General features: G+C 41.3%; 1 protein-coding gene across 2 annotated transcripts in view; it reads left to right on the top strand.

Annotated features, from left to right (window-relative positions):
- ACVR2A (activin A receptor type 2A) overlaps nt 1-18,374 on the top strand; it is a 49,856-nt gene that overhangs the window by 11,355 nt on the left and 20,127 nt on the right. The window lies entirely within an intron of this gene.

Here is an 18,374-nt window from a genome sequence, read left to right as displayed (position 1 = left end):
AATGTGAAGATGGGAGAGAGGAGGTAAATGACAAGGTCCCATTTCATGTGTAAGAGTAAAAAAATGTGTGTTGGAATTTGGTTTTGATGAATTTGGGGTATTTACATACTGACAAAGTGTGTTCTGGGGGAGCTTCTGTTGTCCATCTGAACTCTTCTCCCCACTGTCTTCCTTCATTCTGAAACAGAAGCTCAGAAATGCAATAATTTTAGAAGTAAGCCCTCAACATCCACGATATTTCAGTTGTTCCTTCAACAGTTCAGCCAGCTCCAAAAACCTGTCAATCACTTTCTACTTGTCCAAAAAGGTTGTTTTAGTTGTAAGGTATTTGAGAAAAACTGATGGGAGAACAGTGAGACAGAGAGTTCCTCTGCTTTGTATCTGATTCCTCACCCACATCCCCATTTTGTGCTGAAGTCGCTCCTCACTCCAGGCTCAGCCCTTGTGGCTGCTGGGTTTGGGCTGGGCTGATCCAATCTGCTAAAGCAGCAGAAATGACTGGAAAAAACAGCAGGGAGCTTTCTGCACTCTGGATCAAAGGGAAAAGTTGGGTGAAAGATGATGGAGCAAGGAAAAGGGATGGATGGAGTAAGGGCTGGCACAGAGACTGCCTGCATTGTCCTAGGAAGTGAATTATCAAGGAAATGCCTCCTCAGTGTTGGTCAGTGGAGCTGTTCTGTGCCTGTATTGGGTCAGAGAGGGAAAATGGCACAATTCATGATCATTTTTAATAACTTTCATCTTCAGGAAGAATTTGCTGCTTTTTTTCAGCATTCTTCTGAGGATCTCCATGCAGGCCTATTCTCACAGTGTTGGTTTTTTTTTTTTCCCTCTTCCCTTGCTTTTTAAATGTCTTTATATCACATTTTTCTCTAGGGGCCCTAGACTCAAGATTTTTAGGCTGAACAGCAAAGGGGCCTGGCACAGGCTCCCAGAGAAGCTGTGGCTGCCTCTGGATCCCTGGAAGTTTCCAAGGCCAGGTTGGAGCACCCTGGGATAGTGGGAGGTGTCCCTGCCCATTGCAGGGACATGGAATGAGATGAGCTTTAAAGTGCCTTCCAACTCAAAACTGTTCTGTGATTCTGTCATTCCAAGGAATAAGTGATAAAATTCACTCCTGTCTCACAAGTTCTCTGGTAACAATGAGGTGGGAACGAAAGAAAAGATTCAAACTGACACAATCACAGAATGACTGATACAGTGATCAGTAAAATCCAGTTACACCCCAGGTTTAAGGAAACTGTTTGGAAAGACTATTTACAACATAATCTTAGCAGTATCTAATTTATGTTACTCAAATTTTAGCTGCAGATGTCCTTAGAAATTTATTCTGAGCAGGTGATAAAACTTTGTGCTAAAATCTGATTCAAGAAGAGAACAGACAGCACTAACAGGTCTGGAAATGATGAGGAGAGAATGTAGGGGGTGTCCTTTACATATAGAACCCTAACTGATAATGCCTGTATGTCCTGAATCAAAACACTTGACACAGCATCAAGAATCCCATTTGAAAATAAGGGCTGATCTGATGAATTTTGCATTTGAGAGGTCTCAATCCAGGAGCATCTCCCAGCTGCCAGGGGAATGTGTAAGAACCAGGGCACCTGTCAGGAGCTTGTCAGTCATGAATTGACAAAAGTCATAAACCAGGAATATCTTCCAGTCAGCGGGGCACACTTCTGGAAAGAAAAGCTCTGGATGAGCTTGTTGGGCTGAGAGTTCAGCTGTTCACAGAGTCTTTGGGAGAACACCTAAACTCATCAGCCTTTTGTTACACTGCAGCTGGAGTCAGCCTCGGGCTGTTGTTGGGCCTCCTTCAGACATCGTGTTACTGTTACTCTTCCCTGAAATTCTACTTGAGGACAACTTCTGTGCTAAAATCCAAGCGTGGACACTGCAGTGGAGATAAATTGGTCTCTAGCAGCAGTGTGCTGAAATGCTGTGTAGAGCATGACTGCAAGTAAAATCAGTTTAAAAAACAGAGAGGACACTTACCTGAGGCATTACCCCAACCATGGGTCTCTCCCAGCTCAGCCTCCCTTGTAGGGAACAGAGAAGCCAGTGTTCCAAGGCCCAGGCTGGGATGTCCATCATCCTCTTTATCAATTAACTGTGATATTCAAGATGCTTTTTAATTAAAGCAGATTTTTTAAACCCTTCTTTGAGGTGTAGTGGCTTCTGCCAAGGGACAGTGTAGTGACCTGCCACCACTGGAGAGCAGAGACCTGAATGTACATTGGTTTTTGTGCCCACCTTCCCTCCAGCAAGGCTGATCATTCTTGGGATCAATATCCTGGGAGTATAATGTTAAAGCTTTTCTGTGGCATTTCCAGTAAGTGCCTTTTGCTGGAGAGCACATATAACATTAAAATGTTCTCAGTAACATAAGCAGAGGCCTCAGTCCCAGGAAGGGGTGCCTGGATGGAGGCATTGAGGCTGGAAATGTGGCAGCTGTGGGCAGCAGTTCCTGTGTGTGCTCTGTGTTCCCCTCTGAGGTGCTCAGGGCAACTCCACACTATGGTCAGGAGTCCTGGATTTCTCCTGTGACTGTACAGGGAAGTGGGATACCAGAGTTCAGGGCATTACTAACCTTGGTATCTGTGCATAAATAATGCTGTGGCTAAATAAACATCGTAAGAGGAGAAACTAAGGCAGCTGGAATGTTCTATCCACCTGTGCTGTGGGACATTCTGCTGACTGTGTGCAGGGTGGAGGGAGATGTCAGGCTCTGGCTCAGTTGGGTTTTTGAGGAAGGAAAGCCTGGAGTTCCTCAGGTGGGCTCCAGAACACCAGACTTGTTCCTGATAGGACAGAATAAACCACTCCTGAGGGTGCTGCACTGAAAGTTGAGTCATTGTCGCTGTTTGGCCAGTGATTTACTAAATATCTGTTGCTGTGTTGGCTGTCTGGAGGTAATCATTGTCCTGGGGAAAAGAAAAACAGATGACAAAAGCCAGCCAACCAAACAACAAAAAAATCCAAATGAAAAAACAGACAGTTTTTATTCTCCTTATTGATCGTACTGATAGAACTGTTTGTGTTCACGTTCAAACGCTCATTGACTACCACAGGATAAACACCTGGAGCAGGCAAGACATGAGAATTCTCCCGTAAATTTTTTTGTTGCATTTGTGAAGCTTTGGTGTTCTTCTGGCCTGCCAGGAGGATTTATTGCTGAGTGAATTCCTCAGCTGTGACAAGAGGAACACCTGTTTCTGTGTGAGCACAAGCACTTCTCCATCAAACACAACATCTGGCAGTAGAAGCCCTTAAACTTGTGTTTATGACTACTCTGGGTAAGAGACTCCAAATACAACTCTGGAATTTCTCTGGATAAAGTCAGCAATCAGTGACACTGATGCTTCCTACATTAAGGAAATAAAAGCTGTAAAAATATATAATTATCCTGTCCCTTAATACCTGAGAAGTCTTTATGTTGCTGCTACTGTAGTGCATTCTTTTGGGTGTTGATATTTCTTTATCCTCAACAGCTAAGAATAAAGGTTCCATACGAGCACATATATAACTTAACTAAATATAAACAACTTGAAATCTGCTGAGTTATTTTCTGTTCTAAAATTTCCCAGTATCAAACTTGAAGGATTTCCTTTTAATCATCATTCTGGTTTAAATCAGGTTGGGAATTGGAAGTGGATAACCCAGATACAGCTAAGTACCTGTAATTTCTCCATCCCAATCCATGCCAACATCCTACCTTTGTGTGATAACCACGGAAATGCATTTCAGGATACTTTTGGGGCTGAGTACCTTGCTAACTTGTCTTCCTGCTCAGTCTGCTGGCCAGCTGCTTCACATCAAATCCACCCAAATGATTGATGAAGGTACTTTAAACAGAAAAAGTACATCTGCTAATGATGGGTAATTAAACTGTAGAACTCAGTGTTTCAGAACATGTGGAAATAAAAAATGATCTCACAGATGGACAAATTCAGGGAGGAATAGTTTGTTCAGAGGTGATTAAATTTGGTCTGGATGGAACTTACAGATCAAATAATTCCTGATTGCTGAATGTTGCTGCTAAAGCTAAGCCTGTAGTTCACCCTGCAGTTCACACTGCCTGATGCTTTTGAAATTCTCCTCAAAAGGAGAATTCAGATTAAAATTAGGCCAGCCTTCTGTTTGTGCTTCATGACACAATTTGTTTCCTCATCTCTTCCAAACTGGACACCGATTGTAGCCTCAGAGTTTGCACTGAGGAGCTTTCCAGAGCCAACATTAAAGCAGTGTCCCTTGCCCTGGAGCTTCCCTGGTCCCCGTGACTCTGGATTTCTGCTGGAAGGGAGCGGTCCTTCCCCTCCCTGAGCCCGGTTTTCCTCGGGCTGGACCCGGTGTGGCACAAGGGAGGGGGTGGAATCGCTCTTGTGAGCAAAGTTCACTGAGCCCCGGTGACCGTCTGTTTTTGTGGAGTTAAATTGTAGCTGTGCTTGTGATTCCGTGCTCCTTCCCTTGGCATTGTCCTCGGGGAGCATCCTGCAGGGCAGGGGGTGAGCAGTGGGGTCAGGGAGTGAATCTGTCCCTCTGAGTTTGTGTGATCGATCCCAGGCTGGGTTCATGGCTCAGTTCTCTTCACACTCAGCGAGTCTGAAACATCCCCGTCAGCAGATTCAGAGGAACGTGATGCTGGCTCTCAGCTGGCTCCTCTGGGTGACTTTAGGCACAGTGAGACATTGCAGTGATACGGGCTAATCCAAACCCGCTGTCCTGGGCTCTTCTCAGTTGCTTTGATGTCTTGAGTCCTCTGCTTCTGCTGCTTGCTTATCAGCAGTGCTGCTTGAGCAAAACAGATCAAAATCAGTTTATGTGATTTGTACTCCTGTACTCAAGTATGGATTTTTGTATTTCCCCTGATCACTTTGAAGTTAAAATTCTGAATTTTTAGCTCCCACACTCTGACCTGAAAAGTTTCTTCATCTTTTTGCTGTGTGCTGGCAAAAGGACACCTCGAATAGCTGCTTTCTCAAGCCTTGCTTAACACGGGGTACTCCAGGCTGGTTTAATTTCTCAAAATGCTGTGAAATCCAAAATTCATCATATTTAATAAGTGCTAGCCCGTGGTAGATTCCATGAAGAGATCCTTCTTTGCCTCTTACTCACCTGCCTCTCCGTGCAGTGGGTGGAATGCTATTTCTAGGAAATCCTGCATATTGTAAGCAGCCATTTCACTTCTGGGGAATTCATGCTTATCAGAGAATGGCATTAATAGACAGAATTGTAGCTTAAATGTCTTTTTTGTAATCTTTCATGCAGCATAGCTTAAAAATTGTCATTTTCCTCTCTCACTGATGTTCTGGTAATTTCCTTGGAGTGTTTTTGGAGACTTGTTAGCAGATCACCTGTCTGGCAGGTCTCTCCCAAATAAACTAATGCAATATATCCACAGTCATCTTTGTCCTCTTATCTTTGTGAGGCAGGAGAGATTCACCCCACTGCCTCTGGGCATGGGGAATACCTGTGGAAAATGTGTTCAGGGAACCCTCTTGAGCCTTTTATTGCCGTGGAACTTGGAGTTTTAATCATCAAATTTAAGGGTGTTACTTTGTCAAAGTGTCAAGAGGCTTTTAAATGGAGTAACAGCATTCATATCCTGGCTTTAAATGTGTTCCTGAATAAGAACAAGAAGGTCAAAATCATATCCTAAAGTGCCTTCCAGATTTCAGGTCACTAGATAACATTTTCTTAATTGTTATCTAAATTTGGAAGACAAATTATATTGTAGCAGCAAGTGCAGTGGTTTTGCCCTAAAGCTTTTGTTTGTGGTGTTGTTTTCTTGTGTCACATACACAAGAGTTCCTGATTCATCCATGGACTTTGGAATTCTGGTTTCCACTGGAAGTTCAGTGAGAACTGTCAGAACCTGCCTTATCTTTAAATAGCCACAGTGTTATTTCTCTTAGGCCACGTGATTCATTCCATGAGATGAGATAATAAAAATTGAAGTTCATGTAGCTGGAGTTAGGACTGAAACTAAATTTTATTTGCTATTTTAAAAGCAACTGTCTAGTTTCAGTTATTCTATCAAATTTACCTCATTAAAATTTTGTAGCCTAAACCAATCCCAGGGTTTTGAAGATAAATAGCCAAGCTCTGAGAAAGCCTCTGCATTATCCCACAGCACTTGAATTTTCCTGCTCTACCTAAGTGCTTGTAATTTGTTTTAACTTAAAGAATTGCAATGGAATTGATCAGATAAGCAAATTAAAAACTGGCCAGAAAATAGATTGCCTTGGTGTGGCTCTATGAGTTACCCAGTTAAATAACAGAATAACACCAAGAAATGAACTTAAATCATAGTATATGAGGGTATTTCTCCAAGCATTGCAATTTCCACAGGTGTAGGAGTCTCAGAAGGTGTGCAGAGTCTCCCTTTGTTAAACTGCTTTTTGTGGGAGGTTAAAGTTACATTAAAAAATAAAAAAAGTGTTGTCAGTAGGCCTAAAGATAGGAAATTCTTTAAATAGCTCAGGCAGATGAACTCCAGCACTCCAGGAACGCTGCAGAGCTTGAGGAGGATGCTGCTGCCTGTGCAGGGAGAATAAACCAGGTGCATTTCCACAGAAATTCAGTGAAATCCCCACTGTTAAGTGTGGGATGAGTTACTGAGGCTTTGCTGCTGGAAAACCTCTGCTCTGCAGCTGAGAGTTGGAACAGCAAAGTCGACAGATTGGGGAGGATTTGAGGAAAAAAGGCATTCAGGAATCATCTTTTTGTCTATAAATTTATGGAGAGACTGAGGAATCTCAGTCCATGTGGAGCCAGGAGCAGCAGCATGGCCGGCAGTGCCTGCAAAGAGAGGGGATCTCCAATTGAAAGGTATCAGTAGAAATCCTAAAAATCCATATTTTCAGTGAATCCTGATGCAGGGGAGGCTGCACACTCTGTTCTGAACCGAGGAGTTTAACTGAGATTTTTGAATAAGACTCATAAATTTTGGATTTGCTGCTGCGTTTCACGAGCTCTCCTGTGGGATGTGGGGCTGCTGGAGAAGCTGAGTTTAGTGCAGAAATTCCCAGTTTTGTTCTTTGCCTCTGTGGGTTTATAATGTTGTAAATTTTCACAGCTGTTGCCTCAGGGTTGTAAGATGATAGATTTTTTTGTGGGTTTGTCTCTGCCAGGCTCCTGTTGAAGGGTAGATTGTACAAAAACCATGGCAGAAGGGAAAACTTTAATGCAAGACACTTTTAATAAAATAAATAAAATGATTGCTAGTGAGTAGGCAAATCATAAGGGAGAATGGACCAGAATATAAACAAAATAAACCAAGGTAAACAAGGAATAAATGGCTTTTTGTATCAAAAGATATGTATTATCACATAGATATTCTATATGTAGATATGCACCATCTCTCCAATTTTTAACTTCCCTCTAAAATGTAAGAGCGAGATAATTTTTTTTGTATAGAAAGAAAATTGAAAGGAAGCTGATTATTTATATTCTCAAGTCATTTCCCAAAGCTAAAGAAAACTGTACAGAAAATCTTTCACTTTATTGCTGCCTGCTGAGTTATGGTCTGGAATGCAGAGGAGCAAATCAGAATTTAATTCAATATTTTGAGAATTCCCACTCTATACCAGCGGTGTAAAATAATTGTTGCTGTTCACTAGGCTTCCTTACCAATACTTTATTCCATTCTTTGTCCAGGGATCTCTGCAAGTGTATTTCAAATTACATCAGCTTATTTCAAAGTGAACAGAACAGCTTTGTAATCAGTGATAAATATCTAATATAAAGATAATTAAAAATGCTTGTCACATAGAAGCATATGACTTTTAAGTAAAAGTTGTTTCTGCTTGCTTGGGAGGTGATAAGATTGTGGACTAAATGTGATTAATGTTCTTTGCAGATGTTGCTTTATATGCTTAGGCTTTCAAAGTAAAGCAGTCTAGACTGTCTGTCTGCATTCTCCTACAGCTTTGATCTTGATTAAAACTGGTTGTATTACATTTATCATCTTCCTTTCTCGAATGCCAGAAAGTCTCTTAACTGGTTTTGTTGTTTTTTGGGGTTTTTTTTGCATCTGTATTTATTTGTAGAGAAAGAGACTCAGTATCATCTCAAACTGCTGGAAAACTTACACTTGGATACATTCAGCAAGTGGTAAAAATGGGTATTTTCTATCTTGAAAGACTTTAAAAGTCGTTTGGGTTATTTCAGATGCAGCAAAGGCGATTCCAAATGTTAAACTCCCCGGGAGTGAAGCAGGTGAGCCCTGAGTGGGTTTTTCCCGTGCTGTTGGATGCAGATCTGAGGGAAGGTGGAGGATGCTTTGATCCTGTATTTGTGGCAGCTCTGATACCGATGATCTGCTAACATCCATTGCTTTCTGCTCCAGCAAGATTTTTCTTCCCGATTTCCACCCTCCCAACTCTGGGAGCTGGAGCTGGATTGCTTCAGGCTCTGGAAAAGGGTCAAAGTACCCCAAATAAAGCACATTTTTTCAGGGTACATTTTTCAGTTCTGTATGGCAGCAGAAGAGCTGAAGGACTCTCAAATCTGAGTTTCTCAAATCTCTGTTTAGGTGTTAAATCTGTGCCTGCTTAGGCAGATGAGCAGCTCCTCATTTGTGTGCACAAAGTACAACTGAAGTGATTTCCCCAAGATCTGAAATATTCAGATTTTCCCTTTATTCCCTTATTTATTCCTTAAGATTGTTTAGGGCCGATTTGAGAACTCGATGGATTTTATGGGGAAGTTTGAAATGAAGGTAAATATTTTAATACTAAAACATTTTGGGTACTTCTATTAAATATTAAAATTGATGGGATTTGTTTTCTATTTCAGTTTTTGTTGGTGCCTCCACTGAGTGCTTTATTCCAGTCCGTTGATTACAGTTTAGAAAATATTTGTAACTTTTAGACCACAGTGGTGTCTTAAATCCAAATTTGGGAACAAGGCTCCATGAGCTCATCCAATACACAAAATGATGGAGAAATAACCAAACAAGAAGTTAAATAATATTTAACTGTCAAAAACCACTTGGAAATCCATTGTAGGAGGCAGTGAGTTGTGCATTGCTCTGTATTTGGTCATTACCTATTTTTTTCCCCCTGATCTTTATGAAATACTAAAACTGTTCTGTCTTTGTTGTGACTTGGCAGTGATGTGTCATTTTTTTAAAAATACTGTTTTTTGCTACAGAACTAAAGAAAAATAGATTTTATGTTACAACACGGTTATCATTCTGGAGATCTGTAATCTTGCCTGAATGTTGATGCAGCATCAGGGGGAAAATGAATTAAAAGGAAATATTTTAATGCAAGTCTCAGCCAGCAGATCTGGATTGCCCCTGTTTCAAAAGCATCACCCAGTAGAGAACTGATGGACTGGTTGAACTGGAGTTGCTGTTCTAAATATAGATCCTGGTGTTGTTGGGATCTGTGCAGGGCCTCCTGAGAGTCAGTTCTTAACAAAATTCATGTAAATTATCTTAATATTCCAAATCAGCACATTAAAAAGTTAACACTGCAGTTTTGGTACAACGTTTTTGTAACAAATGGGTTTTTTAGGCTTTTCTTGCCAAGTGAAATGAAGCAAAACTGGCTCAGTTGAACACTTGCAGTTTTTTCATTGATGTGCAGGCTATAAACTGAAATAGTTTAGGATTATTGTGCTGTGTCATGTGTGGGCTGTAGAATCAGGGGGTGTTTTACCAAAATTCAAATATCCAGTAGCACTTTTTTAGTGTGGCTTTGGATACTTTTCCTAACAAACAGCAAAGCTCCTGTGGACTTGCATTTCCCCTAAGCTTGTGTGAATGGTTCCTAAATGAGATTTAATTTGATTTATTAATTTTTACATGTTTGGATGCCTTTAAAACCTTTAAAACGTGTCTTAATTTTTTCATTCTTAGAGATAATTCCAGCAATAACCTTGAGTTTCTAAAAGGCATTTTTGTGCTGTTAAATGAGATTGAGTAGATTGACATCAGATTTGTTGTTATTCATATAGAACCAGAAATAAGAATATTTTGGTCTTTTTTTTCTTAGTTGGATTTTTTCCTTAATTACTTGATATTGGTAGGTTTTACATATATATGTATGTATTTAAATCCTCCAAATTTTTATTTTAAGGGATAGGGAGATCATTTACAGGTTGAACTGCAAGTCTTTCTAATAAGGTGTTTTCTTAAGAAAAAGACCAAACATGGAAACATAAACTATTTGTAAGTGCTTGTGGGCAGGTAAGAGAAATAAACCCCACTCTCCTTGATTACTTTTGTATTCATTTAATTCTCTTGTTAGATCATGTTGATTTATTTAAAGCAGCTGTTGCAGGAGTGGCTGCATTTAATGTTTTAATGACAATAAATGTGCTTATTTTTAAAGTTCCTGCTACAGAGTGATGCTCTGAAAAGAGTTTTAAAGTTGTAATTTTAAATTTCTCTCCTTTCCAGTCAGTTGTTCTTGAAGCTCTGATAAGAAATACAAAAAGAGTTACATTTAATATGTATCATGCTGACTTTAATAACCTCCTTTTGATCTTGAAATGCTTCTTTTTTGGATTTGTTCTTTTGGGTGTCGATCTTGCTTTCCTGGATACAATTAATAATAACATTTCTAAAAAGAGGACGAGTGGATAGCAAAATCAGCTTCATGAGTGTCAACAATGAGAATCCATAAAGACTAGAAAAATTGAATGGAAAACCAGTTTTTTATTGAGATGCATGAGGAAGTTACTTTCTTGTTCCATTGCTGCTTTCTTCTTCTGAATCGTAAATAAATGATGTTTTTTTTAGTTTACCGGTCATTTATATCCAAATTTGTTCTCTGTAAAACATTCCTAATAATGATTTTTAGTGAAATCTGTCAGTTCTCATTTCCTGAGGGAAAGCTCACTTGGAGTGGCTTTGGAGCATGGAAAGGTGATGACGGGAGTTAAAAATTATGAGTATTTAAATTACAAGTGAAAACATTTCCTTAATGAAGACTCCATAAGGTAGTTGGACTCTGGATTTCCCTTAACCCATTAAAAACAAGTCTAGAATAAGAAACTTGAGGCAAAAAAATTCTTTTTCCTCTTCCCTCCCCTCCCTCTGAGGTCCCAGGATCTGCTCCTGAGCGCTGTGGCTGGCAGGGCTGAGCTGCAGCTGAGCCCTGGTGTTGTCTCTGGAGCTGGGGCCTGGCAGAGCTGACTTTGGCCATGTCAACAGCGGCTCTGTCTGTAAACACGGTTGTTTCAAGCTCTAGAAATGGGATTTTTCACTTAATCTTCAGATTACAGTCTGGCACGGGGAGCAAAATGAGGCAGCCCGAGAGGGGACAAAGAGAAAATCCATTTCAAGTGACAGCCACTTTAGCTGGAGGTAAAGAGGCAGTTGTGCTGGATTTTTAAATATAATCAAGACTGATTTCAGAGCATGAAGACACAAATTTTAAAACTCTTTTAGTGTAGACAAGGTTTGGAATTTGATCTCAACAGGACTGGACAGAAGAAATAGAATTAAACAGACCCAGTGAAGTTTGAGGTTATGTAGATGTTTTGCTTTAGGAAGAGAGTTCAGCAGTCACAAACATATTAGCATTTTTATGCTGATAGGTATTTACTCAGATGTGTAATGCTGCAGCCTGACATTTATTTAAGTTTAGTGGCTGAAGGAAGGAATTACTTCCACTCGTTTGTGCCAGTTCAGCTGTTTGAGGCTGCACAGCTCAGTTGGATTTTTGATTGTGCTACAGCCCCAAAATGCTTCTCAAACTGGGCTCTTGTCTGCCAATGTCATCCTTTAGTGATGCAGCTGATCCCAAAATGCCTCTGCAGGAGCATTTCCTAGCAAACAAACCCAATATCCATCCTGGAGAAGTCCTTGGGAATGGCTGAAGTCCTGACTGGAGTTCTGGCTGAATGTGTGAGAAGGATGAACTTGTGAAATCCTGTTGGGATGAGGTTGAGGTGGGGAAATGAAAATGAAAATACAAAAGCCCAGCTCATGGGCTGTGTGGAATCAAGACTGAAGCTCAGTGTGATAATTCTCCATAAATAAGTTGGAGAGTTGACAGAGGGAGGGGTAAGGAAGGTTTCCAGCTCGGTGGAGTAGGAACATTCAAAGGTTTGAATTTTTCAGCGCTGGGTTCTGCCTTTTCCTCTCCACATTACCCTGTTTGCCTGCAGCTCCCAGGTAATCCCTGTGTGTGTTTACACAAATGTGGGACCTGTCTCTCCTCCTTTTAGCTGCCATCTGGACATGGGCAGCTGGAGCTTGTCTGGATGTGCACTGACCATCCAGCTCCTGCCCATGAGCTCAGCACTTGGGAATTTTGCTGGGCCAGCTTGAAGGGAAAAGATACAGCTGATGCTTTAAAAATTGGAAAAAAAACCCCAAAAACAAACACAAACAACAAAACTGGTTGTAAGTATGTTTAGGCTGGGGTTTTGGTTGTAACCACAGAAAAAAAAAGAGAAGTATAGCGATGGCTAAAGAATTGGAATGTAAATAAGAAGCTCAATCAGCACATGTAGGAGAACTGGGTGGTGTTTTTGCTTGCAATAGCACCGAGTGGGACACAACACCCACAGAGAGATTTGTTGGAGAGCTGAGTTGAAGGCAGAATCACACTGGTCCTGTTGTCTTTTAAATAGTTACATAAGGTCCTGTAAGACAGAAAAAGAAGTGGGGGTTGGATATATCATGTGGAGGAAACATCAAATGTGGAGTTGGATGCTTGCCTCTTAGATGTCTTGACTGTGTTTTTGTTTGACTTGGTGTGTGGTTCTGTTTGCTTTGCAGTCAAACTGTTACATTTGCATTGTGCTTGACTGATTTGGGAGGCAAAAGGTAGAATAATTTCTTGTAATTAGCCTGAATTAACTCTTTTGTGTGTGTTTTTGAGGGGTCAGGAGGGAGTCTGTGAAGAGGAGAGTCCTTATTTGTCTTTATAAATGCAGGTGAAATATTGACAGTGATCGCATTGAAGAGCATCCTGGAAGATGTGTGAAACAAACAGTACATGAGGAGGCTTGGAGAAAATGTCATTTCCTGATCTTCTCTTACAGCCTAACCAGAGAAGGACATTTGAAGATAGCTAAAATTGACAGCTGAAATGAAGTTTTCCCAATGCTTTTTAATGAAGTGATTAATATGTTCAAATTTCCCATCTCCATTGAGACTGCAGGAATTTCAGCCCTCCACTGAGGAAAATTCTAAATGTTTCATAGCTCTCAGCTGGGAAGTTCTCAGGAAGTTTTGTAGCTCAGAGAAGAACTCCATAAACACCAACCCCACAAAGGACCATTTTGATCCCAAATCCATTGGGATTCACAGCTGGGTGTTACTGAGAGGAGCTCCCCATATCTGGTGAGCTGCTTTGGGATTCTCAGATCAGAGGAACAACTCTGACAGGTATCTGAGATCATTCCTGGGAAACTCCCTGGCAGATCCCAAAATAGAAACGCTGCTGGTTGCCACCACCAGCATGAGACTCATCCCTGAGAACAATTCATAATTCCTGATGCAGTCTGTGTGTCCTCAGGTGGTTTATTTAGGTGATTATTGGTGCCTTTAATGCTGAAGGGGCTCTTGTTTAGTTTAATAACAGCACTCCGAGACTCTGTGTGGAAATGGGGTCACTCCCATGTGCAATGGGAAAGAATCCCTGGCTCCTTCCTGGGCAGCTGCTTCCCTCAGCTTCATCCAGAGGCAGGAGTAGGTGATCCCTCCTGGATAATCAGAGTGCAGCAGAACCTCAGTTTGCATGTTTTAATGTCAAAAACATAATTGAGGTGTCTCATTATTATTATCATTCATTGGGGTTTTGCACTGTGGAAAGGAGGATAATCCAAACTGGGAGCTGCATTTTGCTAGCATTAGTGGCTGGTTGGCCCTATTCTATTTTTTCCAACATCTGAATCTTGTAGAATTTCAACTTTGCAGTTTTGAGCTCAGTGTTACCAATATTGGAATATTTTAACAGTCTGGTAATGGTGCCAGGAAGGGGACAGTTGACCAGCAATGACTAAAAGCCACCAACACCTGAGGTGAGTGCAGCCCCGAGGCTGTGCCTCAAACCAAACAATTTCTAGGATCTTTTGAGCTTTTTTTCCCTTCCAGAAATCATCAGGCAGTGGCTGAGAGGTGTTTGTGCTGTGTGCTGCTCACACCTCGCAGTGACAGCAGTGGCATGTTTGAACTTGAAAACATCAGCCTGTGTTTTACTGTGTTCCCTTGAAGTCAGGGAGTGTGAAAAATAACACTTAACTCCAAGTCTCTGGAGATTCCCAAAGGATGACAATCTTTATCTTAACCAGCTCTTAGTGGCACTTTAATTTCTACCTAAAGAACAGAAATGGCCACTGACCCTTTTTCTCCATTTTCTGCCACGTGCTCTGCTCTGAAAGGATTCTGGAAAACTTTGGCACCAGAAATCTGGGGGTTTTCCCACTTCCCAAAATCCAGGCTTAAATAAGGTATTGGGAAATACAAGGCAGAAAATAGAAGTTCTCTACAAAATCCCATTACAGCATTATTAACTTCTTCTATCAATGGCACAAACTGCTGGGAGGGACTGAAGGAACACATTGGAAAAGTAATTCCAGGTTTTTTTTCCTTCAGCAAGAGCACCATGCAAATAAAACTAAGATATATCTATATATGTAAAATTGCATCATCAAGTGGTTAGAGCAGCTGATTTATTTTCCATATTGTAAGTCCAGAAGACTCAGAGTAAAAAAAAAAGGTGGTTGTTTTTTTTTTTTTGTAACTGTCCACCAAGCAAACCAGAGGCTGTAAGGGTTTTTTAACAATACAGATATTGTTCCTCACACCTTCTCATTCTTCACTCTCAGTTCCATTCCCTGTTTTTGGGTGACATCATCCTCCATAGTTTCCATTCTGCTGTAGTGCTTTTGGGCTGATCATCCTTCAGTTTTCCAGCGCTGGATTCTTCTTCTCCTTCTTTTTCAGAAGTGTTATCTCAGCTACAGAATTTCATACTTCCACAGCAGGCTCATCCCTACAAATTTTCCATCTTGAAAAGGTGTGAACTGCAAAAAAATTGAAATATTTTCCAAGTATATGATGAGATATCTTAGCAAATACAGATTTTCTGTTGTCCCCCCCACCACCATAATCCTGGAGAAAAATGCAGCTCTTGCTATACAAAACTACACTAAAGCTTTACCAAGTCTACCCCATTCAAGTTGCAAACTCATTTATTTTTAAAGACTAGTTTAGAAAAAGAAAGCAGCTTTCTAGACCATCAGGTTAATCTTAAAATTTTGAATATTCACAGGGTGGCAGCAGTGCAGGTGATTTGTTATTTCACTGCCTTGTTTATCTTTTTTGCAGTTCTTGCCTTGCCTGAGTTAATTGCTGCTGTGTTTGGATTTAATGAATGTACTTTGGCTCAGCTCATCTGAAGTACAGTCCTTGTTTGACCTGGGAGCATTGAGAACAGTGATAATAGGACTAATATTAGTCTAAAAAATCAACAAAATAAGTTTGGGGACATCGTGGCATGTAAAAGGAGGACAGAATCCTTTCTCTTGGAACTCAGTTTGCTTTATTAGGTTGGAAATAACTTCTTTCTTCTTCCTTTGAGAAACTTTCCCCTGGGTGTTATCAGAAAAAATAGAGAATGATAAAATCCTGCTTCCTGCTTGCAGGAACATCAAAGCTGGGCTTTTTTAGTCTATATTTGTAGTCTGTTCTTAGATATATTTGTAGGGCTAGAAAGTGTTTGAGATCACTGTGGAAACAAATAGAATAACACATATGGGCAAGTACTTGAAAAAGGTACCTGTGCAGCAGCTGAAGGTTTTTTTTCCCAAGGTGTTATTTCTATTTATATTGCATTTTCTCTTCTTTTCTGCTCCTCTAGAACAGCGTGTTACAATTCTGGTATTTTGGTGAATGGGCCAATCTATAAGTTACTCAGTCCCTGTGGTGCTTCTGTGCTCTGCTGGTTTATTCTAATAATTCAGTACTTAAAGAGTTCAAATTCATTTCCAATGTAACCCAATTTAAGTAACCTTTCTGTTACAGGCAGAGGTATCTGCCAGACTGAACCTCACCCTTTAGTCCTTTTATATATTGCAAGTTTTCCAGGGAATAGCAAAAAAAAAAGTGTCCTTGGCACCATCAAGCTAATCTTTGTAGGCTTTTCATCCATTTTCATGACTTGAGCTTGAAAATGTTGTTACATTTCATGAAGCAGTGAGAGATCACAGATTCAGTTCCCTTTGCCCTTTGTGTCTTTACATGGTGTCACCAACTAATCACGCAGCAAAAGCAGGATTTGGGAATGAGGGTAGGACGTGGGAAGTGTTGAAGTCTTCCCTGGAAAAGGAGGGAGATGATCATTATCACATTTCAGATAAAGTACCAGGAAACCATTCCTCCATTACAGACCCATGGGCTTGTGTTGCTCAGTTTTTAGTGGATAAAGTTGGATAAACTCCCAGGAGTTTCTTCTTTTTGTAGTGATACCTGTAAGAGACAATTCCTATTCCATCCAGCACCTTTTCCCAGTGATCCCTTCCTGTATTAAGGCTGTGTTAGTCCTTAGGAGCTGTGCACTCTTTGGCCCTTCTTAATTCAAAAACTGGTAGATTATTTTCAGTCATTCAGCCTTTTTCTGATTGAAAAATGGCAGCCAGTGCTTCCAGCCCCTCCTGAGGTGAGGTTTTCCAGGCTGCACATGTACTCTGTAATGGAATTGCTGCCAATTCAGCTGTTTCCTGTATTAAGAGTGGTTCAGAAGTTCAAATGTTGGTTTTGTTTCCTCAGTGCAGCTGTCGTGGATGGACACGAGTGTGAGGGATACAGCAGCACTGGAATGGGAATACTGAGATATCCAGTGGGATCTGGCTGAATGTGCCCAGACTAAAATCTATTTTGTATTTAATGCCCTTTGCTTTCCCAACATGTTTTACCCCCAAGCTTTCAGACCTCGTGTTCCATCCATAGGACAAGGCTGGAGTTCAGCTCATGGCTTCTTTCAGCAGCAGCATTTTGCTTTTTGAGATTCAGGAATTGGTTTCTGGCAATTCCATGTGCACTCAGAATGGATACAGGAGTTCCATTAGAGACCTGCCCTGCCTAATAAATTCACTTTATTGTAAATGGCAGCTGCCCTTCTCCCCTGGGAGCTCCATCCCCGTGGAGGGCGTGGCAGAGCTGGTTGGAAGCAGATGGGCTCAGGGTTTTCTTTGTGTGGTTCCCCTTCTCCTCTTGCCTTTTTTCCACCATGTTCCTGCTTTTCTGCTTTGAAGGATTAATCCAGGATTGTCCTGCTCTGTCCAAGCCTGGGTTAGTCTGGCCAGATCTATTGCAGGTGCCTGTTCAGGTGAGGAGCCCCAGCCAGATCCAAGGTCATTAAACCAACAGCAACTGCTGCAAATCACTGATTGGAGCATTAATGGATTAAAAAATAGATGGATAAGAAAACCTGACTATAAAGAAGACTGGAATAAGGAGAATATTTATGCAAAGTTAGTTTTACTGCAATCCCTGAATTTTATAAAATTCAGCTTGTCTGTGGTCCTTCAAAGCTGGGCTTGGCAGCAGGAGACAAGCAATGGCACGTGTGAGAGAAATCCAGGACTTCTGCTTTATTGCACTGACAGAACCAAATCGTTCAATCTGTTGCCTCATCTGTTTCTTGCCATAGCTGAGAGTTGTAAAGGTCAGGCCGTGGCAGCACAAGGAATATAATGGTTCCCAGGCTGCCCCTCACAGCGCTCCCAGCTGGCTCCTGCCCCTCTCCCATTGATCCACCAGCTCCTGCCTATTTTGGGAATGCGTCACAGGCAGGGTGGGATGCTCAGGATGGGCAGTGCTGCCTCAGCTCCGGCCTCCTGTGCTGCTCTTCCAGGGCTGCAGCAGGGCTCAGGTGGGAATAATCCTCATTCTCCTCGGGAATGTGTGGGAATGGCTGCTGGGTCACAGTTATTGTGGATAAATGGGGATAAAGGAGGTAGGGAGTGATGCAAATAAATACGTAAAAAACCTGCTGGGGGAAATCTTTTCTCTCCAGTCTGGTCTTCAGCATGCTGTGCAATGTAATGTCTTAAAAATACAAAATGTGTAGATAAATACAGGCAAAGCGCTTTGGCATCCTCCTGACCCTTCCTCTGATTCTCCAGCTCCTCCATCTCTCTCTCTCTGTTTTCCCATGGTTTTAATACATGTTAAATGGTGGAACTTCCATGGAGATTAATGGCACTCTCTGGGCAGTGTCTGACAAGAGAAAAAACAGAAATAAAAGGCAATTCTTACTCCCTTCCTGTCTTTTGTTAACAGTCTTGCTTCCCAACAACCCTTCACCTTTGCAGGAGCCAGGCTGGTGCTTTATATCCCATTAACTCTGAAGTTATCTCCACCAGAATCCCAGAAAGGTTTCCTGGATGGTCACTAAATGGTC

This window comes from Poecile atricapillus, chromosome 5 (assembly GCF_030490865.1).
Source record: "Poecile atricapillus isolate bPoeAtr1 chromosome 5, bPoeAtr1.hap1, whole genome shotgun sequence".
NCBI classification, from domain to species: Eukaryota; Metazoa; Chordata; class Aves; order Passeriformes; family Paridae; genus Poecile; species Poecile atricapillus.
Note: the sequence above shows the minus strand (reverse complement) of the source record. Positions and strands in the feature narration are given on the sequence as shown.